The sequence below is a fragment of the Cotesia glomerata genome, linkage group LG8, assembly GCF_020080835.1.
Source record: "Cotesia glomerata isolate CgM1 linkage group LG8, MPM_Cglom_v2.3, whole genome shotgun sequence".
NCBI lineage: Eukaryota > Metazoa > Arthropoda > Insecta > Hymenoptera > Braconidae > Cotesia > Cotesia glomerata.
In genome coordinates, this window is record NC_058165.1 from 14,139,506 (window position 1) to 14,165,776 (window position 26,271).

The 26,271-nt window shown below is 37.8% G+C and overlaps 1 long non-coding RNA gene across 1 annotated transcript; it reads left to right on the plus strand.

Moving 5' to 3' along the window:
- LOC123270737 lies at positions 1-26,160 on the plus strand. Its single transcript, XR_006510684.1, has 3 exons — positions 1-12; positions 18,833-18,838; positions 25,975-26,160. It is a non-coding gene; the product is annotated as an uncharacterized LOC123270737 (long non-coding RNA).
- The last annotated feature ends 111 nt before the right edge of the window (positions 26,161-26,271 follow it).

Below are 26,271 nucleotides of genomic sequence, written 5' to 3' on the forward strand. Positions count from 1 at the left end.
ACAATAAGTAATGTTTTAAAATTATACCTGGTTTGTCACTTTCAATTAATTTTATAATTTTCACTACAACTGATTTTAATTAACACTTTATTCTTGATTTACGATTTTAATATTTATAGATTGGTGTAATTATTGATTTTATTTTTTTTGTATTTAATTTGAATATTCTTAGGACGATGTTAACACTAGGATGTCCTAGACACGAGAGAGCGATACGACGACAGTTTTCCGGGGCTGAGAGTTTAGGTGGGTCCGATAATTGAAACAGTAGGGGGACAATGTATCCAATTAGCTCTCTAGTTTGGGACTTCCACCCTCTCTCTAAATGTTCCGGGAAACTAGCTGTGCATCGACTATCTTGTGTGTTATCTCTTACAAGGGTATAGGTATATTCCTAAAGTTAGTGGTATATACATCTGTCCATGTATAGGCACATCAATACACACACAAACACATTTATTCTTATGCGCACAATATTTTATGTTCTATTTGAAACTATTTTGTTACATTATTTCCTAAATTTATTCAGTACGTTGATTTTTCAAACATCTTCACTTTATAAAAAAAAAATTCATCTTTTAGCTTAAATCCTTTTATTCTTATATAATATATCTTAAATCTCCCTTATTACTTTATTTTACCTTCAGTATTTAATAACTATATTTGTTGAGTTTATTGTTAACTCTCATATTTTTAAAGACTTTCAATTATTCTGAATTAAACAGTCGTATTAAATATTTCTTAAATTATTCGTTGTACTATTAATATTTCTAGTTGATATTCTCTAAAATTATTTTATGTGATACTCAAAAATTCTTTATAATTCCATTCAACGTGGCTCATGCAGGCGACTGTTATCTAAAATCATTGTTTGCATTGCGCCGACCGTAGTTTCAAACACATTTTGAACTACCTAAATACTCACGTTGAGTCATAAGGAAAATAAATTTTACTGTAATAATATTTAAACGGAAATAACTGAGAGATAAAAATAAAACAAGAAAATATAAAAAATAATGAAAATTAAAAAAATGTCTAGGACATAACATTATTAATTGAATTGAATAAATATAAATTGTTAAAAAGAAATTTTTCCTTATACTTCAGTCAAAATCAACTCTGCAATAGATTGAACCAACACATTTGGTTCTAAGCATCAGATCTCTGTTTCCAACGTTAAAAATCTTTTTCCGATGTCAGTATTATTTATTACTTGCAACTATTCATAATAGTTGGCTATAATTTATTATTGAATTGAATGAATATAAATTATCAAAAAAGACGATTTCCATATATTGAAATCAAGATCAGCTCTGCAAAAGATTGAACCGACACAGTCTGTTCTGATAATGAGTATCAGAATCCTATTTCCGAAGTCGAAAATCTTTTTCCGACGTCAGTATTATTTATTACCTGCAACTATTAATAATAGTTGGCTATAATTTATGAATTAAATTAAATGAGTATAAATAAATACAAAAGACTTTTTTCGTATACTCAAGATAATATGAGCTCTGCCAAAGATTAAAACACACAGTCTTTTTTGAGTATCTGATTTCTGTTTTTTTTTTTTTTTTTCTTTTAGGGGGGGGGGATTCCATTTTGCGGATTCCAGGCATAGCAGTTTCGCCGGGATATGTGACGACTCGACGCAGCGTCATACTAAAACTCGACGCTAACGCCCCTACTCACTAAACCCTAAACCCTTTTTCTTCTTTCCTCTAATCCCTCATGGAAACCGCCGTCAGGCATTACTTCGTGAGGGGAGGAACTAGCTACTGCTCTTCCTTCTGGTGGCTAAGGTGTTAACTTCCATCCTTCTGGCTTCTGGTATTTGCTCTTCTTCTTTCGGTGGAACGCAAGTCTTTGAAGACTTCTGTTTCAAACGTATTGGTAGCCTTCCAGGCAGCTTCTGACGACAACATTGCTTCCACTAATGAATCTGGTTCCATTCTCGGGTTCAGGATCCTCTCCAACTCTTCACGTTATGGTTCGAAACGAGGACATACAAAGAAGACGTGCTCCGCATCTTCATCAACTCCTGGGCAGGACGGGCACTCCGAAGAATCATCGTGCTTAAAGCGGTACAGATACTCTCGCAAACACCCGTGTCCCGACAACATCTGTGTGAGATAGCAATTGACCTCGCCGTGATTCCGGTTAAGCCAAATGTCGATCCGAGGTATGAGGCGGTGCGTCCACCTACCCTTCTCTGCAGCATCCGATTGTAGTTGCCATCGGCCTATGCTCTTCTGCCGTTCTTCAATTCTAAGTTCTTCAGGGCTCAGTGCAGTTGACCTTTTTCGTTGGTAAAGGGCCCGTTTTTCCTCTGCTAGAACTTTAAAAGGTAGTGTTCCGGCAATGACGCACATTGCTTCTTCTGATATTGTGCGGGAGGCACTAGCTATTCGTAGGGCACTCAGTCGGTATATTGGTCCAGCTTTTCTCCATGATTCTTGGGTTTCCAGTGCATCAGCCCAAATGGATATTCCGTATGTGAGCACTGATGTGACTACTGATGACAATAGTAGCCTCCTGCTCCGCATTGGGCCTCCGATGTTAGGCATCAGCCGTGCAAGACTAGCCTTCACTACTGACGCTTTGTCACTGACCTGTTTTACCTGCTGCTTGAAATTGAGTCAGGCATCCAGCATCACTCCCAGATAACGGATAAATGGTTTTGATGTGATTTCTTGTTCTCCGACTCTCAACGATAGTTTCTACCGTTTTTCTACTGGTGATGAGCACTGCCTCGGTTTTATGCTTGGCTAGTTGCAAGTTCACCATGTCCATCCACAAATTGTCTCGTCTGAATGTAATATCAAATGCCATTTCTATCTCTTCGAGGTGCTTTGCGACGATCACGACAGCTACGTCATCCGCATATGCTACAAGTTTGACTCCTGTAGGCGATGCTATTCTCACGAGGCCATCATACATGATGTTCCATAGCAGAGGACCTAAGACTGATCCCTATAGCACTCCTCCGGTGATTTCGTACACTTCCGTACTGTTCTTCGTGTCATATTTCAGGACCCTATTTGTGAAGTAGCTCGCTACCATTCTGGGAAGGTATCCTGGTACGTTTTTTTCTTCTAGAGCCCGCATGATGCAGGAGTGCATCGACTACAGCCTCTATTCTCTGATGAATTATGCGCACGAATATCTTTCCGGCCGTGTCTAACATGCAGAGTGGTCGGTAGGATGAGGGTTCTTCCGGCAGCTTTTTCCCCTTTGGAAGTAGCACTAGCCGTTGCTGTTTCCACTTCTGGGGAAAAGTTCCTTCCTTCAGGCATGTATAGTAAACGTCCAGGAATAATGCCGGTGCTGCCCTAAGGATTGATTTCAGGGCAATATTAGGGATTCCGTCCAATCCCGGCACCTTATTATTCGCTACTCGATTGCCTGCCTCTATCGACTCATCCAACGTGATAGTTGGGATGTCTTCAGGATTGAGCTGCTCCAACTTGTAGGTGAATACTGGCTGTTGGGAAAACAGCGCAGTAACAATTTTCTTTAGGAGCTGTGGACACGTAGGTGATGGCATTGGCTGGCATTTCAGGTGGGTCATAACCACCTTATACGGTCTGCCCCATGGATCTTTCTCTACGTCTGTGACCAGTTCCTTCCAGCAGCGTCTTTTGCTTTCTTTGATGACTTTGTTCAATTCATGACGGGCCTTTTTATACTCTGCCAACAGCTCTGCGGAGTTAGGTCGTCTGTAGCCACGCTGAGACTTTCTTCTTTTTTTAAGACACTCTGAACGTAGGATGCTAATGTGATCGTTCCACCAGTGCACCGAAGGTCTTGAATTCATGCCACATTTCCGGGACATACTGGCGTCGCAGGCCTGGGTGACTCTTCTCATTAGGTCCTTGATCTTCTCTTCAGCAGTTTCTACGATGATCGGATCGCACTCTAGGGCTACTACTAAAGCAGTGAGGTCGAGAGATTTAACTTTCCATCCAACCACGCTAGCGCTCCTGTTGATTCTTGTTAGATTCTGGCCAGTTTATATTTCTCATAGTATCGTACTATGGTCGCTGGCGTTGTAGATGTTCAAGACTTTCCAAGAAAAACCTCTTCGAGCTAAGCAACTGCTGACAAATGTGAGGTCGACAATTGAGTTTGCCTCTCCCTTAGTATACGTTGGCGTATCACCGGTGTTAAGAAGGATCACGTCCAGTGTGGCCATTGCCTCGAGAAGTGCTTTTCCACGTGTATTAGTGAACTTGCTGCCCCAGTCTGCTGCCCAGGAATTAAAGTCACCAGCTATTGCCACAGGAAAGTGTTTTCTTGCATCCTCAGTTAGCCGATCAAGGAAGTCTTCAAACTGTTCATTAGAGAGACTAGGTGGTGCATAGCAACTGTAGAAGCAGAGGCCATCTACCCATGCTGCTACGAAGCTGGCTTCTTTATTGTTGACTGTTCTCTGAAAAGGACATTTACTGCAAGACCAGATGACGGCTTTGTTAGTGCTGTCGGATTCCCAGGGTTGGTTACTCAGGTGTCTATAAGGCTCACTTATAAGTGCTACGTCTGCCTCTAATTCGCGCACAGTTTGTATGAGCAGGTCATGCGCAGCCTCACAATGATTGAGGTTGAGCTGCAATATCTTCATGTTCTTGGCTTCGTTATCTTCTGGAGCGCTTCTTGGAAGACGGGGCATCTGTTCGTGCCTGCATAGTGAGCCGCCTTTTCTACGCCGTGCCGTTCAACGCACAGCCCTGGCGGATTCGTGGTCACGGTAAAATGATCGTGAAACGACGGTGAATGTACCATAAATTCACAGTGTCGACAAATGATCGTCGAATGACCGTCAGTTGACTATCGAACGGCCGTCATTTGACAGTGAACGACGAGTATCATTGTGAAAGTTTTTCTCTGTTACTTTATGATTTTTATTCTGTATAGTTATCATACTTCACTATTCGAAAAACCAAATTTTTACTTGACTTCTCCGATTTTTTACCTGAGTAAAAATCGTAGATCATCGATCGATCGTCTGTCATTTGACAGTCATTCGAAAACATATAAATTGTCAAAAAACCGTAACTCGGTGGTAGATGCACAGTAGTCTGTGAGTGAAACGACCGTGAAACGAGCGTATAATGTCGGTAAGTCAGGAATTTTTTACTAGTTAACAATGAAAAAGTGCTGATTATATTTTTTTTTTATTTCATTAAAAATACTCAAAGTGTATAAAAAGATAGGTAAATGAGAAATTTTCAGTAACTAATCGGGATGAAAAATTAAAAAAAAATATTAAATTATTGTAATTTTGTTTATTTCAAAGTAAAATTATAAAAAATTAATCAGATTACAGGCAATCAACAGAGATCCATCATTTCAATACTTTTCAGAAGAGTTTATGGCTTACAAGTGTTGAATTTTTTTTATAGTCTTAAATTAGAAACTATAATACCTTTTGATTATGAAAAATATAATAATCAATATTGGTTTTTTTTTTCTTTTAGAGACGAAAACTTTAATTTCAAAATTACGGAAAAATTGTTTGTTATCAAGAAAAATTATTATGAGATATTTTTTTTTAACAATTCAATTTTTAGCAATTTCTTTTCCAGATCTTTTTTTATACAGTTAATAATTTCACCATAATTTCGAAATTAAGAATTTCGTAATCATCAAAAATTTGAATCATTTATTACGATTATTATTTTGAAGTCATGGAAAAAATATAACTTTATTTAAGCTATTTTTATCTGTGCAATGAAAAAAAAAATGACTTGGTTTTGACACCTTATGATGTGACTGAATCAAATGTTTCGTGCAGTGTCTTAGATAGCCTAGCTGGTAGAGTCTTGGGCGCGCGACCAGATGAATCGAGTTCGAGTCTCGGTCTAGACTTTCCGCAATATTTTTTTTTATTTTATTGTCCGTGATAGTAGCGTAAAATCACCGTATTTGGACAGTATATTGAGCGTACAGTGTCGGTCATAACGTCGTAGATTCACTTGTGTATGCACCGTAAATATTCAATAAATTTATAGTAGATATCGTTCACAACGGTATCCGATGTTGACTGACAGATCGCTCGGTAAGAACGAACTTTATACGGTGAAACGACCGTGAAACAACCGTCATTCGACCGTGCTTTCACCGTGTCGCCGAAACCGCCAGGGAGTGCACATTTAGCTGGATTTTTACAATCAGCAATTTTGTGTCCTTCTTTTCCGCACCTTATGCAGTGCTTAGACCGGTCGACTTCGCTTTTGCACTGAGATCCGAAGTGCCCAAAGTGCCAGCATTTGAAGCATTGTATGGGTCTCTTCGTTGCTCTCATTCGGCAATTGACCCAGCCGATCCTTATTTTGCAGTTTCCCTCCAGTAACATTTGTGCTGCAGCTGCTGGTAGTAACACTGCGGTTATCTGCGTACCCCTAAAGACTTTACGGATTTTGATTGCCTCTAGTGGAATGTCACATTTTCTCCAGCTTCCCTCTTTAGAGCGGTCTGAATATGCTCTTTCGTCGTGTCGTCATCGACATCTCGGATCTCGGTGGTCTCCTGTGGTCCTTTGCAGATCACTTTGGCCTCCTCCTTAAGGATGTCTGCGATCGTCTTTTGGAGGGCTTGGCCTTTGTCAGTGCTCTTCCTCGAAATCGTAATCAACAAGTCGCCACTTCTGGTCTTGTTGATCTTATCTACCGTTGAACGAACCTGCTCATCTGGGACGTTGTAACAGGGTTATTTACCCTGCATCGGTAAAACCGATCACGCATGATAATTATTCGACGCAGCACTGGCGCGTCTCGGTCTTCGGGACCCATTAGCGTTAAATGGGGGTAAGTCTGAGGTTTATTGGCTGATCGCGTAGCTGCGGTGAGTTAGAAGTGGTGCAGTGCTCAGTTCAACAACATCAGCAGCCAAAAAGTCCAAGAAGGAAGCCAGTTTTGAACAAATAGTTTCCTCAGCACAAATTTAACCAGGTATTGAGACTTTCACATTTTTGATGAGCCAAAGGGGTCGTATACCCGGCTCATCAATTTTACTACTTCTCATTATTAATTAAATTTTGATAATTCAATTGTTTATAATAATTTGCTTAATAATAATTAATTATTTTAATTGATTTGATTCGTTAGCATTGTAAGCATTCCTCTTGGGGGATTTTATACCCGAGGAATGTTCTAGACCTCTTGGGTTTAGGAGTCGTGAGAAATTAAATTATTGATTCGGCCGGTTAATAATTATTAACATCCTAGATTGGCTTAAATAAATTCATTTTCATTAATAAAATATTAATTAATTTCTGAACACCGAGAAAATTCCAATCGGCAGCTCACGATAGGGCAAGCGCCGCTCGTATACCCGAGGTCAAAGCTTGCTACGCAGTTACGTACACCGGCGTCTATTTTGAGCGCGCTAATTCCTTTGTGAATTATACTACGCAGTAAATTGTAAAATTAACAACTGGACCATTATTATAAATTATAACAATTGAATTATCATTTATTTATCATTATTTATTGATTTATATTGTTGTTTATTGGGAATTTATTTTATTTATTGGAAATTATTTATTGAGAAATTGCGACGTAATTCCAGATTGAAATACCCGTGGATAATTTTTCGGAATTTAATTTTACATTGAGGTAATTTATAATTGTTCATTAATTATCTAGTCCAAAATTCCACGCGGTTAATTATTATATTGAAATTAAGGCCTGGGAAATATAATAAATAATTTTAATTTCATCATCTTGGGAAAATTCCTTCGAAATTAATTTAACAAAACGTGGACATTAATTCCGGGAATTTATAATTAGTGAAATTTAATTGATGAAATTTTATGATAATATTTTATATAATTAAGAATTAATAATTAAATTTCGAGTAAAAATTGCAACAAAATGTCCGTCGAATGTTCCGGAATTTTCTTTGTGTTGAGTATTAAACTCGTGGTAATTTTGGAAGAAGTTTAGGCGTCGATTTTAATCCTGAGTTCTTGAGAATTTTATTTTATTAATTGTGGAAATAATTCATAATTTTATTTGCGAGCTAATGACTGAAAAATTTTAGTAAAAATTAATGTTGAAATTTTTTGAGTTTAATTTTATAAGTCAAAAATAAAAGTTAAGTAGAGCCAGTGTGTGTGTGTGTGTGTGTATGTGTGTGAGCGGGTTATGTGTGTGATCGTGCGGGATATATGTTTTAGAGTGTGTACATTCTCTACTTGTTGATGTTTTGCCGAGTAGAGTAGTTCGTATAGTCTAAGAGCGTGAGGGTCCGGTGGACAGCGCGACGTAGCTAGAAACTGCAGTAAAGCGCTCCTTATGAGGGTACTGTAGGATTAAGAATTTTTGTTAGTTATAAGGAATTTACACATCGCCCTCGTATACGATAGCTTCTGTACGAGGTGCTTTGCTGGCTACTTAGGTTAAGTTGAGGCGTCGGTTTTAGCCCGGAATCCTCGGTAGTAATAAGTCATAGTGTTAAGTTAGTCTTAAGTGAGTCAGTGTACGTGCGAGTGAACATGTTGTTATTTTATATTGTTGTTAATAAATTTTTTGGTACCGTTGTTAAATAAAAATTTATTCATTTCAGATCACCTTCCTCCACTCTCTCTCCCTGTAGATAAGATCAGCTATGGTTCCGGATCCGGGAACCGCGATTAAAAATCCCGGTGGCGCCCTTTTATTAACTAATTTAGATTCATTTGTTAGTTTTATTATTTCAATTAATTTAATTTAAGGGGCCAATTGAGCGGAATAATCACCCGTTACAACGTACCGCTTTATGCGACGCAGAATCTCGGCATACTTTGTTTTCTTGGCCGGGCGGATGATCAGTGCGTCGGGTCTGATCCATTTGCGTGGTTTTTTCCGCTTAGGCCCTGGCCTGGGCTACTTTGGCGGCTGCTTTGAGAGTTGCTCTCTAGCTAGCTTCCTCTTCTCCTTCTTAGACTGTACTTTTTCCCAATCAGTCGCCTTCTTAGGTTCGTCGCCCTGCCCTGCCAGTCGTTGGGGAGGGCTTTTTTCAAGTCCTTCTTCTATGTGACTTTGTCGGTTGGCTCTGGCGAATTTCGGTCCTTTCTCTTTCCAAGCCTTGTGTCAGTTTCACCCTTGTCCTCAGCAGCAGATTCGCCGTCACCGTCGGCTCCAGTGTCCATTGCTTCTTCCGTCTCAACTTCAGTTTGAATGCGTCGTCGTGATGACTGCCATTCCTCGTCCAGTTTCTTGAATCTTCCAAGAACATTGACTACACCGGTTGTCTTTATCTCCATGTGGATATTGACCTTTGTTTGGACAAACTCTTGCAGCTCAATGGTCAGCTTTTAAAGGCGCTTCAGCGCTTGCGTTCGCTTAATTTCAGCACTTGCTTCAATCGCTGCTTGTTGGGCATGAAGCCCGTTTCCACTCTTGTTTGTTTCCTGTAAATTACTCATACTTTTTTGATTTACCAGCGCATCGTACGGAGTGGAGTGGGTTGTCATAACTAGGAACGGGTGTACCCTCGGAGATAGTACTCCTACCCCAGTTCCCTGAGGCCTAGCCGACACTTAGCCAGTCCCGGAATACACGGACGGACTAGATTCGCTCGGGGCGGTGAAGATTCCGATCTCTAATATTCACTGCGTACTTCCTAATCAAGGCCCGAAGTGTCAGGCTCCTGATCCGCTACTGCAACTTACACCTTGGCAGAGCAAGCTCACATCAGCCGTAGCCTGCATCATCGGAAATAATCGACACGGGTTCCGGACACTCCCAGTGAGTTACAGCAGGGAACAATCGTCTTGCCAGGTCAGTTAGTGTGATCAACCCATTAAAGGGGGAGTTTTGTCCACGGGAGCGTACTTTATTTGGCTCCTACCCTCTGTACCTCATCAACTAAGAGACCTAGTGTCATCCAAGGACAGCGAGCGTTCTCCCATCCGCTACGGTGAGACGCGCCTGGTAGCATTTTCTCCTCTGCCGCAGGTGTGTGTGTGTGTGTGTGTGTGTGTGTGTTTTTTTTTCTTTTGTAGGGGGGGGAATCCTTTTTACGGATTCTAGGCATAGCTGTTTGGCCTGGATATGTGGCGACTCGACGCAGCGTCCTACTAACTCGACACTAACGCCCCTACTCACTAAACCCTAAACCCCTTTTCCTTCTTTCCTCTAATCCCTCATGGAAACCGCCGTCAGGCATTACTTCGTGAAGGGAGGATCTAGCTACTGCTCTTCCTTCTGGTGGCTAAGGTGTTAACTATCTTCCTTCTATCTTCTGCTATTTGCTCTTTTTCTTTCGGTGGAACGCAAGTCTTTAAGGACTTCTGTTGCAAACGTGTTGGTAGCGTTCCAGGCAGCTTCTGATGACAACATTGCTTCTACTAGTGAATCTGGTTGCATTCTCTGGTTCAGGATCCTCTCCAGTTCTTCACGCTGTGGATCGAAACGAGGACATACAAAGAAGACGTGCTCCGCGTCTTCAGCAGCTCCTGGGCAGGACGGGCACTCCGAAGAGTCATCGTGCTTAAAGCGGTGTAGATACTCTCGAAAACACCCATGTCCCGATGTGTGTGTGTGTGTGTGTGTGTGTGTGTGTGTGTGTGTGTGTGTGTGCGTGTGTGACTCGCTTATAACTTTTGAACAACTAAACCGATCGGAACCTACCAAACGGCGTTCTAAAGAGTCCCCTCAAACTTAGATTTCCTGTGAATTTGAACCGATTCAAACCAGTAAATTTTGAGAAATCTCAAAATAACTACAAAAAAATTTTTTTGAAATATGGTTTTTTTGGATTTACTTTAAAATGGCTCTACCGATCAATTCCAAAATCTAATCAGCTCTTAAGATCAAAAAACCACGTCGATCACCGTAAGACCGGTCGAAATGGGTTGATTCGTTCGTGAGTTATCGTTTTCGAAAGAAAACCGAAAAAAGTGTTTTTTCGGAACTACTTTGAAATTCCTGGCTCGATCGATTGAAACTTGAAGATTTTTTATGGAACTTTAAAAACTTTTGAATGAATAAACCGATTTTTTCGCAGTTTACGGCATTCAACGCAGTTTTTTGAGTTATTTGAAAAATTTTCAGCGCAACCTGGTCAGACTTAAAATTTCACAGTAATTCTGAAAAAAACATTTTTTACAATTTTTTTCGACAACGATATCTCTCGAGCGAATCAACCGATTTTCACCTGGCTGGTAGCAATCGACGTAGTTTTTTGAGGTTAAGCGCTGAATAGTTTTTAGAATCGATCGGTTCAGCCGTTTAAAAGATAATTAAAAAAAACAAATTTTTGGAATCTTTATTTTTGAGATTTCTCAAAATTCATAGACTCAAATTTTGTAAACTAGTATCAGAATTCTAAGGACAAAGGAACTCTTTGGAACGCTGCTTATTTCAATCGAATCAGATAATCCGTTCAAAAGTTATGAGAGATTTATATATATACACACACACACAGACACACACACACACACACACACACACACACACACACACACACACACACTTGGGGCAGAGGAGAAACTGCTACCAGGGGCGTCTCCTCGTAGCAGATGGGAGAACGCTCGCTGTACCTGGTACAGAGGGTAGGAGCCAAATAAAATACGTTCCCGTGGACAAAACTCCCCTTTAATGGGTTGGTCACACTAACTGACCTAACAAGCCGATCGTTCCCTGCTGTGACCCACTGGAAGTGACCGGAACCTCGTGTCGTAGTTTCCGACGATGCAGGCCACGGCTGATGTGAGCTTGCTCTGCCGAGGTGTAAGTTGCAGCAGTAGATCAGGAGCCAGCCACTTCGGGCCTTGATCAGGAAGTACGCAGTGAGTGTTAGAGATCGGAATCTTCACCGCTCCGAGCGAGTCTAGTCCGTCCGTGTATTCCGGGACTGGCTAAGTGTCGGCTAGGCCTCAGGGGACTGGGGTAGGAGTACTATCTCCGAGGGTACACCCGTTCCTAGTTATGACAACCAGCTCCACTCCGTACGATGCGCTGGTGGATTTAAAAGTATGAGTAAAATTCAGGAAAACAACAATAGTGAAAACGGTCTTCATGCCCAACAAGCAGCGATTGAAGCAAGCGCTGAAATGAAGCGGTCGCAAGCGTTGGAACGCCTTGAAAAGCTAACCAGTGAGCTAAATGACCTCGTCTAACCTAAGGTCAATATCCACAAGGAGATTAAGACCAAGACGACCAGCGTAGCCAATGCCCTCCAGAGATTCAAGAAACTTGATGAAGAATGGCGTTTAACAGTACGACGCACTTCTCGCACTACACCTGAGAGAAGCATCCAAGCAACTGTCGTGAATGAAGAAGCAATGGACACTGGAGCCGAAGGTGACGGTTAATTAGTCGCGGAAGACAGAAGCAGAACTAGCAGCAAGTCAACTAAGAGAAAAGATCTATCTTCTCCCGACTCAACGATCAGCCAAGTTGTGAAGAAAAAGGACCTGAAACCAAGCCCTCCGAAAAACACGGCAGTGCAGAACGCCGGAAAAAAAGAGGTGACTGAATGGCAGAAGGTCCAATCCAAGAAGGAGAAGAAGGAGCAAGCGAGAGAGCGGTTACCAAAACAACCGGTGAACAAATCTCGGCCGGAGCCTAAGCGGAAAAAACCGCGAAAATTCACCAAACCAGATGCCTTAATTATTCGACCCGTTGAGAAGGCAAAATATGCCGAGATACTGCGTCGGATTAAAAAAGATGTCCCACCAGATCAGACCCGTGACGTCGTTGACAAGGTTCAAAAGACGAATTATGGGAATATGCTCATTACGCTTTCCAGAAAGACCGCAGACAAAGGACAAGCTTTGCTGAAGACCATCAAGAGCATCCTTAAAAAAGAAGCGCAAGTCATCTGTAAAGGCCCAGAGGAACAGCTTGAAATCCGGGACATTGACGACGAAACAACTAAAGACGATGTCCGGAAGGCCTTACAAGAGGCAGCTGGAAATGACTACGAAATACCTGAAGATGTCATTAAAATTCGACCGGCCTACAGAGGTACTCAAACTGCTTCGGTACGATTGCCAGCAGCAATAGTGCAGAAGATACTCGGAAAGACAGGCAAAATAAGGATTGGCTGGGTAAATTGCCGTGTCAGAGCAGTTAAGACATCACTACGATGCTATAAGTGCTGGCACTTTGGGCACTTTGGGCACACTACTGCCCAATGTAAAAGCGAAGTCGACCGATCTGGGCTTTGCATCAAATGTGAGCAAACAGGTCATCAAGCTGCTCAATGCCCAAATAAAGTGAAATGTGCATTATGTGCGGAAAAACCTGGCTCTCAGGACACTGCTCACTGGTCTGGTTCTGGCCGATGCCCAGTCTTCTAAGAAGCACTCCAGAAGCTGACAAATAAATGAACATGAGGATACTGCAGCTTAACATCAATCACTGCGAAGCTGCGCATGACCTGCTTATGCAGACAGTACGGGAATTGAAGCTCGACGTTGTACTTTTATCGGAGCCATATAAACATTTAGCTGGACAACCTTGGGAGACGGATATCACCACGAAAGCTGTGATCTGGGCTTGTGGTAAGCTCCCTTTCCAGAGTGTAGCTACCAATGGCAGCGCTAGCTTTGTAGCAGCATCAGTAGATGGCATCCGTTTTTACAGCTGCTACGCACCACCTAGCCTTTCAATTGCTGAGTTTACTGACTTCTTGGATCGACTTGACCGAGGACGCGAAGCAACATCATCCAGTGGCGATAGCCGGGGACTTTAACGCCTGGGCAGTGGACTGGGGCAGTAAGCAGACTAATGCACGAGGAAGAGAGCTGCTAGAAGCTCTTTCTACACTAGATGTAGTCTTGCTCAACAGTGGTGACACGCCGACCTACACCAAAGGTGACGCAAGCTCGATTGTAGACGTCACTTTTGTCAGTACCAGCCTTGCTAAAGGTAACACTAACTGGAAGGGACTGGACATCTACACTGCCAGTGACCATCATGCGATACTCTGGGAAACGTCAAAGGACCAGAACCTCAGGGGGCCTATCAAGCAATTTAACACCGTCGGTTGGAAGGTGAAATCTCTTGACCCAGAAGTATTGCTAACAACCCTCGATAGTGATCCGATAGAGACTGGGTGTGCAGAAGAACATACTAAGGCCCTGATGATGCGAGTAACACAAGCTTGTGATGCCAGTATGCCTCGCAAACGTGTTATGAATTCAAGACCTGCGGTACACTGGTGGAATGATCATATCAGCAACCTCCGTAAAGAGTGTCATCGAAAGACAAGAATATCTCAGCGTGGCTATCAACGACCTAACTCTGCAGTGCTGATCGCAGAGTACAAAAAAGCTCGTCGTGAACTTAATAAGGCCATAAAAGAGAGCAAAGGAAGATGCTGGAAAGAGCTCATATACGAGGTCGACAAAGACGTGTGGGGTCGGCCGTATAAGGTGGTCATGACGCACCTGAAGAAACAACAAATGCCGTCACCTACGTGTCCCCAACTCCTTCAGAAAATCGTCACTGCGCTGTTTCCACAGCAACACAGTCTCAATTATCAGTCAACGCAAGATGAACTGGACGACATTCCACCTGTCACTGAAGAAGAATTGTTGGAGGCCTGTAATCGGGTAGGACATAATAAAACGCCGGGATTGGACGGAATTCCTAATATAACCTTGAAAACTATCATAAAGGCAGCACCAACATTATTTTTAGACGCTTACAACGCATGCCTCAAGGAGAGGACTTTTCCTCGTAAGTGGAAACAGCAACGGTTAGTACTTTTACCTAAAGGAAAGAAACCGCCAGAAGAACCGTCATCCTACCGACCACTCTGCATGCATGATACGGCGGGTAAGATATTTGAGCGTATCATCCATCAGCGAATAGATGCAGTAGTCGACCCACTCTTGACAGACAACCAGTATGGATTCCGGAAAGGACGATCAACACTGGACGCGATCAACCTGGTTGTTAATACGGCCAAAGAGGCAATCGCAGGAACTAGATGGAAGGGTGGAACGAAGAAGTACTGCCTGGTGGCTGCCTTGGACATCAAAAATGCTTTCAATTCCGCTAATTGGGACTGCATCATGCAAGCTCTCGACGAGAAGAACGTGCCAACATATCTTCGCAGACTAGTGATTAGCTATTTTACAGATAGAGTGCTGAAATACGATACAAAGAATGGTCCGAAAGAGTATGATATAACCGGTGGTGTGCCACAGGGCTCTGTTCTTGGTCCACTTCTGTGGAATATCATGTATGACGGGCTCCTGAGACTGAAGCTTCCAAGATGTGTCAAACTGGTAGCGTATGCGGATAATGTTGCCGCAGTGATTGTCGCCAAACACCTCGATGAGATTCAACATCTGTTTGACATCACTTTTGAGAAGATCAACCAGTGGATGGATACAGTGAACCTACAACTGGCCAAGCAGAAGACCGAAGCAGTGCTTATTACCAGCCGAAAAGAAGTTGAAACAATTAAGCTAAAAGTCGGTGACCGAGAAATCACATCACAACCTCATATACGATATCTGGGAGTGATGCTTGATGCCCGACTCAACTTCAAACAGCAAGTGGAACACGTCTGTACGAAAGCGTCAGTAGTGAGAGCTAGTCTCGCACGATTGATGCCGAATGTCGGAGGCCCAAAACAGAGCAGGAGGCTACTATTGTCGTCAGTAGTCACATTGGCGCTCACCTACGGAATATTCATTTGGGCTGACGCACTAGAGGTGCAAGATTCATGGAGAAAAGCTGGACCAATTTATCGTATGAGTGCCCTACGAGTTGCAAGCGCCTTTCGAACAATATCAGAGGAAGCAGTGTGTGTCATTTCCGGAACTTTGCCGCTCAGAGTCCTAGCTGAGGAAAGATGGAACGAAAGAGGACAACCACACAAAGTGCCGAGGAACTCAGAGCTGAAGAACGGCAGAACAGCATCGCACGATGGCAATCGCAGTGGGACTCCGCGACAACAGGGAGATGGACACATTGTCTCATACCGAAGATCGACGTTTGGCTAAACCGAAGTCATGGCGAGGTCAATTACTATCTGACGCAGTTTTTGTCAGGACATCGATGTTTTCGGACGTATCTTCACCGCTTCAAGCATGATGATTCACCGGAGTGCCCGTCCTGCCCAGGAATCAATGAAGACGTGGAGCACGTTTTCTTTGAGTGCCCACGATTTTACCCACAGCGAGATGAGCTGGAGATGATCCTAAAGAAGAAAATCCAACCAGAGACAATAGTAGAAGCAATGTTGTCATCAAGAGCCTCCTGGAACGCCATCAGCACATTTGCAACAGAAGTCCTTATAGACTTGCGTTCCATCGAAAGAAGAAGAGCAAATGATAACAATTAGAAGAAAGGTAAAATAACACCTTAGCTACCAGAAGAAAGAGCAGTAGCTAGACCCTCCCTTCATGAAGTTATGCCTAACGGCGGTTTCCATGAGGGATTAGGGGAAAGAGGAAAAGGGGTTTAGGGTTTAGTGGGTAGGGGCGCTAGCGTTGAGTTTTAGTATGACACTGCGTCGAGTCGCCACATATCCAGGCTAAACAACTATGCCCAGAATCCGTAAAAAGGATTCCCCCCCTTAAAAAAAAAAAAAAAAAAAAAAAGACACACACACACACACAGACTCATACATATAGACACGGTGACATCACCGCGGGAATAGTCAGAAAAGTTTCCTAGGACCTCAAAACGTCGAGATCTGATGAAAACTCGATTTTCGAAAAATGGGGTAAAAACAATAACTTCCCGATTTTTGAAAATTTTCAATTTTCTTAGCGGGAAGTTAAAAAAATTTTTCTAAATGTGGTTTTTTGGAATCACTTTTAAATAGCTTCACCGATCGATTCCAAAATCCAATCAGCTCTTAAGATCAAAAAACCACGATCACTGTAAGCTCGGTCAAAATCGGTTGATTCGTTCGTTAGTTATCGTTGTCGAAAGAAAACCGAAAAAAGTGTTTTTTCGGAATTACTTCGAAATTCCTGGCTCGATCGATTTAAACTTGTTCTTTGTGGGGCTTCCAAAACTGCGTCGAATGCCGCCAACCACGTGAAAATCGATTCATTCATTCAAAAGTTATTAATGTTTGAAAATTTTAAAAATTGTGTTTTATTAAACTGCTATTAGAGATTTGAGCTCGAAGAGCTCAAAATGACGCAAAAATCATATTTTTGAGCTCGAAGAATTAAAAAACGTAATGTGTAATTTTGAGCGCTTAAGTATGAAATTAGCGGGAAGTTGCAGGGATGACTTTTAGGGTCAACCGTCGTCCTATTTTTTTTTTAACTCTTACCCTCTTAAATGTTTCTATTTGATACAAAAAAAATCCTCACCAAACATGATCCCCATACTTCAACTCTAAGGGGTCGCTATTTTTATTTTACTTTCCCATTAAATTAACATGGGAAAAATTCTTTTTTGTATTTAATTGAATTTACACATAATTTACGCAATTTTTTACAAAAAACCATTTTATATTCTTAAAGTAGAGTCTTCGAGCTTTACAAAACTCAAAGGCAAAAGTATGATTATCTCTACAAAAAGACTAGTTACAGCCATTTAAAAATGACTTAATTTCGAAATTTAAAGAAATAGTTGGCAATAGATTGGGACATTCCATGTAAAATCGACAAATAGTAGGAATCGACCAGAGTTGTGAAAATTTCAATGAAAAATATTTTCATTAACTCATTAAATTCAATTCTCTGATGAAAAAATTTTCCACTAAAAAATTTAATTTAATTGTGAATGGAAATATTTATCATTAAAAATATTTTTAAAATGATCAGCAAAAATCATTTAAATTAAAATATTGAATTTAATGGTTAATAGAAATATATAAAATTAAAAATTTTTTTTAATGATTAATGGAAATTTTTAAAATTAGATATTAAATTTAATTGTTAATACAAGTATTTTTCTTAACTTCCCGCTATAATATCAATGATTTTCAAAAAATCGGGAAGTTAGTAGTTGTACCCTGATTTTCGAAAATCTTCGAAAAAATTTTCGAAATAATTCAAAAAAAGTTTTTTTTTTAAATAATTCATTCAATTAATGTCGGGTTGTTATTGTAGTCGTAATTTAATTTATAGCTTTTGACTAGCTGACCCGGCAAACGTTGTTTTGCCATATAAATAATTTCCTAGTAATTTCTAGTGTAGACAAAAAATAGCTTACTTATTGTAAGTATGTATGTATGTTAGAATGTGTATATTGTATGTATGTAAGAATGTGGTATATGCGTGAAATAAGCATGGAGCGCTGTGAACGATGAGGGAATATAAAAATAACAAAAGGCAAACATTATTTTTAAGTTATTATAATTTATTCCTTAAAATTATACATCGTTAATTAAACAATTACGACAGTAACACTATTAAACAATATCAATCTCTTAATGCTATAGCGTAAACAGTATTTTTTGTTAGTCCATCTTTAGCTAACACAAACAAACTGGATGATTTACCCACTCGAGAGCATGCCACGTATAATTGTCCGTGTGAAAAACATGGTGTTCTCAAATCTAATCCACAAACAGACATCGTTTGACCTTGGGATTTGTTGATAGTCATTGCAAATGCCAATCTAATCGGAAACTGAATACGTTTGAATTGAATTGGCACATCTGTAGGTATAATAGGAATCCGTGGTATGAGTATATTTTCACCTCTAAACTTGCCATTTAAAATCCTGGCTTCGATCACGTTTTTCATTAATTTTTGCTCGATGTACCTGTTGTCGTTGTTGGTCATTTGTTCTTCATCTATTGACTGTGAAACGGCGTGATTGTCGTTGTTCTAATCTTCTGACTTCATTGCGTTCAGCTCGTGTATCTTCTGGCTCTTCTTGATGCAATTGCGCCATTCTGACACGTGCATCAGTATTTTGTTGCTGAATTTGTTCTTCTGTTCTTTCGGATCTGCTATTTCGCAAGTTTCGAGCTTTACTTGTACTGCGGCTCAAATCAGCCCCTTTGCGTTTTCTTGGCATTGCTCACTGTACAAAACATACATAAATAGAATTAATGAAATTATTTAATGATGAAAAATGTTAAAAGTATAATTAAGGCCAGGATTTTTGCCGCAGTTTTGAAATGATTAGTTTTAATTTATGAAATTATAACAAAAATATAAGTTTTATGGAAAAATTTTTCAAACAAAAGTAAAAAATTAAATTTTATGAAAACATTGTCTCTTATAATTTTTTCATACAACCAATATTTTCATTGACATTTCAAAATAAAGATTCATAATGATTGATTTTTTGGAAACTATGAAAATCTTAATTGTTCAATTACATTTTTTTAATAAAATTAAATTAAAATTACATTTTTATAAGATCAACAACATTTTCGATATAAATAAAAAAAAGTATACTTACAACACAAAATCCGTTGTTATTGGAAGCTCGTGTCACGTGTTGAGTACTTTTGAGGTTATAAAATCACTTGATTAACTAATCATGCAAAATACACTCAAAATTGATAATTTAATTATTATTGATAAAATAGGAATGATTAAAAGTTAATATGAGAGTTACACTGAGATAGCAAAATAATAATTGTTGATCGTAGAAGGGTGAAAATTGAGGACTGTATGTATTTTTGTATGTTGTATCATAAAAAAATAGAAATTAAAAATTTTGTCTAAAAAATAAAAAAAAAAATTTTGGGGCCGGACTACCCCTAACATTTAGGGGGATGAAAAATAGATGTTGGCCGATTCTCATAGATACCGGATAAGCACGAAAAATTTCATCAAAATCGGTCAAGCCGTTTCGGAGGAGTATGGCAACGAAAACTGTGACACGAGAATTTTATATATTAGATTATCGGCGTCGATTGCTATGAAGAACGTCGAAATCGGTTAATTGCATGGTTCGGTAGACATCGTTGTAGAAAAATATAAAAGACTAGCAACCTGTAGTCACTATGTGACCGCCGAGAATTGCCAACTATGATTAAATAAAATTTGCTTAATTACATATCGACTTTTTTTAAATTGCACTGTACTTTCTTAAATATTCATATTCTTAAATATATAAGCTCATTCCATTACACTCATCAAGAGCTTTCATTTGAGTACCCACATCAATTTTTCATATATTTTATAAATTTATATATATAATATATATGGGTGATTCTCTGTAAGGATGTTTTTTGCTGTCCCAGGCATTTTTTTATTAGAAAAATTGTTATTTTGTTACTAAAAAAAATTTATTACGAAAGTAAAAAAACATTTCTATTTGGAGCATTAAAAACTAAAATGGAATAAATTTTTGTTTTTTTGCTATAAATTCGTAATTTACCGAAATGTCAGTCCCCTGGGCTATCCCAGTCCCAAAATTAAAACTTTAAGATTAAATTTTAAGTTATTCGTCAATAATATATAATTTGGTCCATGATGTTTATAAACTTAATTAGTTAACTAACAATCTTCTTCAATAAAAAGTACCCAAAGTTAATTTGTTTCATTCAATTCATTAAACCAAAGTTTGTCCCAGGCATTTTAAAATCAGTCCCCTGCCAGAAGTTCAAAGCCAAAAAAAAAAATTCTTGCATGTTATTTTACCTTTTGTAAGGTTTATAAAGATCTAATTAGCCTTAAGTTAATAACTATAGGGCTGTTAGCGCTTTATCGCCATTTTATTTAGTGTCAAAGCACCGTTTGTGCTGGAAATATGTGTCTGGGCCACTTCAACACTCAGTCCCCTGGCAGCTATTTTTGTTTATAATTTAGATAGATAGATAGATAGATAAATAAGTTTTATTTGATCTTGGAGTCAAGACTCCCTCAAGACCATCAATTTTACATAATTTTAACATTTAGTGTACATTAAATACAGTGCTTAAAGTAGGGAAAAATATAATAGCAAACATATTATATATTTTTCAGACAATAGTTAATAGTTAATAGCCAATGATAGATAATTAATTAAATTTATTTATAAAATGGGATCCATAAGTTTTAATATTATTCTAATTAATGTAAACATTCATTGAGAACTTAAAAAGTTGAATGCATTGAAATAGTTTGCTTGATTTTTCTTAATTTGATAAAAACAATCAGTCCCCTGGCAGTCAGTCCCCTGTCATTTTTTATGGCAAAAGATACACAACTATCGAAAAAGCAAAAATTAATTCGGCTGTTTATTTATTATAATTAAGCTGATAGTTTTGTAGCCCTTGTTAATTTTTTTTCTAATAAAATCAAAAATAATTTGATCGGACAATTTTGTACAGATTTAAGACGTCCTTACAGAGAATCACCCATATGTATATGTGAAAAATATATCAAAAATGCATGTGGGTACTCAATGGAAGCTCTTAATGTGTAACATCGGGATGAGCTTAAAAAATTTCAATAATTAAGAAATGACGTCGTATTTTGTCTATTGATGATATTTTCTACGATATAAGCTCATCCTGGAGTTACACTCATCGAGACTTTTCATTTGAGTACCCACATCAATTTTTCATATATTTATGTATATTATATATATACCCGGGAAAAAATGATCAGGACTGATCAGACCTGTTCATATCTGATCAGGCCTGAAATTAGACCTGAGCAGACCTGTTCATATCTGATCAGGCCTGAAATTAGACCTGAGCAGGCCTGTTCATGTATGATCAGGCCTGAAATTATACCTGATCAGACCTGTTCATGCCTGTTCATGTCTGAAGCATTAAATACGCTCAGACCTGATCAGACCTGTTCATGCCTGCTCATGCCTGTTCATGTCTGAAGCATTAAATACGCTCAGACCTGATCAGACCTGTTCATGCCTGCTCATGTCTGTTCATGTCTGAAGCGTTAAATACGTTCAGATCTGATCAGACCTGTTCATGCCTGCTCATGTCTGTTCATGTCTGAAGCCTTAAATACGCTCAGACCTGATCAGACCTGTCCATGTCTGATATCTAGCCAACACTGAGAGACAATTTTATTTAATAGTAATGAAATTTTATTACTATTTAATAAAACGTTTATTTGGCTAATCCCAAATAAAAATTTATTAAATATTAATTAAATTTCCTTAAATACTAATAAAAATTTTATTAAATACTAATAAATGTTTCTTAGTATGTAATGAATATTTATCTACATGTAATATAAAGAAAATTCATTAATCAACTAACTAACAAGTATTGATCAGTAATTAATTGAATAAATAATTAAGTAAAATTGAATTTTGTCGGAACTATATTTTGAAATACAAAGTCTACAACTGTTGTTATCCGAGTGGATGTTAATTTTTATGCACTTAAATTTAAAAATTTCACAAATGAATCGATAAGAGTTAGACATTATTTAATAAAATGAAAACAGAAGCAGAAAACCAGACAATGTAGGGACGCATTTGTTAAAAATAAAGACTATGATTTCATAAATTCAATCGAATATTTATTTATTTTTATTATTAAAAATCTCTACATGTGATTCGTCATGAAGTAAACAAATAGGTTAGGTTAGGATGTCTTGTTAAAAAATCTTAATACTATTTATTAAAAGACTTTACTGTGAAAATATATTTGAATATATTATAATTAATTGATGAATATTAATTTTTTTTTTTTGAGATTATTTCTTTTAATGACTTAATATTCGTATTAATGACAGCAAACGAAAGCGTCGTTCGTGGTTATTTTAATAAACACATATTAGTATTTAAGAAAATTTTATTAAATACTTATGAAATTTTATTAAATACTAATATAATTTTATTTATATGAAATATAATTTTATTAATATTAACTAAATTTTTTTTTCAAGTCCAAATAAACTGTTTTATTACTATTGAATAAAATTCTCTCTCAGTGTAGAACCATATGTTAATGGAGCGAAAAAAAATACATAGCCGTTCCGAATAAATCACTGTAATATATGATTAATTATTAATAATTAATAAATTAGGTATAGAACTCCGTTAACTATAAGGATAAATCATGTATAAAATTTGAATTACTTGAAGTAGCTCGAAAGATACTCTCAAGTTAAGATGAATCATTTGGTCAAGAGGTAAAGTGTCAGTCTGAAGAGCGCGAGGTGTACGGTGCGAATCCCCGTCGGCACCGATTTTTTTTTTTTTTATGGACCTGATCGAGTCAGACATGAACAGATCTGATCAGACCTGAACATGCCTGGCCAGGTCTGATCAGACCCGGTCATTTTTCATACCTGATCAGACCTGAAGACTCATGCCTGTTCATGTCTGATCAGATCTGATCATTTTTTCCCGGGTGTTGATTAATTTATCAGTTTAATTTTTTTAATTAATTTCTACATTCTTTGTTATAGTTAACAACTTAGCACATTCAAAATGTTCCTTGTGTCAAAAAAATATTGGGGATATGATAAGTCTTCCTTGTTGGCACTGGTTTGGTTGTAACTTATGTGCTCAGAAATTTACAAACCAAGCTATTAATCAGAAAGCTGATTTACTATGCCCAATATGCTCTAAAATAATCCGTGCATTCCAAAGAATCATTGTAAGTGTGACTCTTAACTATACCAATTACATACCGTCATTATTTATTTATTTATTTATTAATTCATTTATTCATACGCCAATCGGCTTTATACATTAGATTTACATCAATTAAATTTGGTTATGAGTGAAAAAATAAAATAAAAATAAAAATAAGGTAAAAAGAGTATTAAAATTTCAATAGAATTAAATTAAAATTAAATTGAATAAAATCAAGGTTGGCAATAGCCTAATCGGCTCGGTACTTGCATTTCGAAAGAGTGGGACCAGGGTTCGATTCCGGCGCGCACCAATATTTATCAATGATTATAAACTAAGAATATGTGCGTTTCATTGCCAGCCTCATTACCGGTCGGGTTTTCTGTGGTTTTCCCATATAGTTATGGAGGTAAAATGTCATTATAGAAGTACCTCCATACTATTTAAGACCGTAATGCAAATGCAGGTACTGATTATAACGCGTAAGTCGGCCACAGTCGCAGCACATGTGTGTCGGGCATGAAAGAAAAAATCCCGACATGCAGGGGGGTGGGGACGAAAAAGTGGTTGAGAGTTATAATGACGGGGTTGAGAGACTATATTGCGGAGAAAAAAGTGGAGAGACAATAATTCCCCACCCTCCCTTGTAAAACACTCTACAGTGATACAAGTAAAACCATCCTCAATTATAACCTCCTCCTCATTAAATAAAATCAATTTCATTTACTTTATAAGTTTAAATTATTAGTATTATAGAAAAAAAAAAAAAAAATATCTCTAGAGTAATTATTGCAAGATGAAATGAAATTGTACTTATTAAGAGGCTAGTGGTTATTGGTTAGAAGCAGTCTTTTAACCGATGATACTAACGATGTGATCGAAGTGTCAAATAATTCAAGGTGCGAGCAATTATCATTGATTAGATTAGCGATCCTATTTCTCGGGCTATTATATATATAACTTTTGGTAGTTTTAATTGTCTCTATTAATCGATTCATTATATAAATAAGAATTGATGATACCATTTGAAATTTGGAAGTTTGGATACAAATTGTTATGAAAATAATCAAAGTTTAATTGATTTACGAAATGTTTCTGTACTTTTATGAAAATCACGTTTTCTATTCCAGATAACTTGATTCATTAATCTAACTACGTACGATAAGTGAATGGGATTAGTTTGCTTTGAACTGAAGATAGTGGATTTCTATTTAATAAACTAAAGTAATAATATTGATAATATTAAAGATTGGTATAATTTTCTGTATAATTGTTATCAGTACAATAAATAAGAAAATTTTGCAACATTACGATTTTCTTGCAGTGCTTACTAGTGTAGTTGTTTATTTAATAAATAATTTTTTATCATAAAAATAATATTCTATAAAAAAATTTTTAAAAGTGTAACTCACCAAAAATTAAATAAAGTCTATTTGCATATCTACAGTGAAAGCTGTTAAAAGTTACCGTAGTTCTGTCTCAATTTCTCATAAAACACTAATAAGAGTAAGAAAGACAACTTGGGTAACTTTTAAGAGCTTTTACTGTATTTATATGCATATATCATTAATATTCTTTAATTTCGACAGCTCAGCTAAATTAAAAAATTTTTTTTAATATGTTCTATAAAAATATTAAATTCAATGTATTAATCCGTTCATTTTAACTCTGATAGCATTTGCCTCATTTAAATAAATGTATTCGCCGTTAGATTTTATGATAACTTAATTTCCTCTAAAATTCTTAAATTACCGACGGTAGCTAAATGTACTAAAAAAACATCGGGGCAATTTGTATGCGGGTTTTGAGAACGTTGGAAAATGTCATGTTCGAGTCATTTATTATTCGGTATTATAATCAAACGACACATTTTTATAACTAAACACTTATCGTATGGGTCTAGAAGACATATGAAAAAATAGCATGTGAGATAAACGACGTTCGAAATATTTATGTTTCGTATATTTCAAAGGTAGGGACTTTTACAAATCGACTAATTGCCGTTCGGAACCAAATGGAATCGAACCATTTAATATCTGTCATTCATCTCGACTGCCCATTAAATTTGTGAAACATGGTCACAAGCCCGCGCATCGTAAAAATTTACCCTCATCATTTTTGCCTAACGCGCCAAAAAAAGTATAACTTCAAAAATTATAATATTATAACCATATTTTTGTTAAGTTTTAAAAAATTTATATTAAAATACAAATCGAGTTTGTAATGGTTTGTTAATAATATAAATTAATTTCTATCGTTTTTTGCGGGGCTATATTCCTTCAAGTATCTAAATGACACCATAATTTATTCAGATTTTTAAATTAATATTGAATGTTATAAAAACATTATTTTGTGTTGAATACTTTGATTGGCGGTAATGCCTATGCACCGAAACGGCCGCACGGAACTTTCTACGTTAAATTAAAATTATAAGTAATGGAGCTACAACTTCAGGAGTCGGGACTTATTTTACTGAAATTTTCTCCTCTTTTAGGATCTTTTTTCAAGTTTCAGATATCTTGAATATTTTCGAAGTTATAGCTAGATAACGGAGATTCCCTTTTTGGAGTTTACTCCTTAAGAATCGATTTTCATATAAGACGCCCGGTATGAGAAAAATATGGAAAGTAAAACCTACTCATCAAATGGGATAGTAACGTTTTTGGTGCGCATCATTTCTCGCGCACCTTTCACTTTTCAGTTGTGTGTGTGTGTGTGTGTGTGTGTGTGTGTGTGTGTGTGTTTTTGTAGGGAATCCTTTACGGATTCTAGGCATAGCTGTTTGGCCTGGATATGTGGCGACTTGACGCAGCGTCATACTAGCTCGACACTAACGCCCCTACCCACTAAA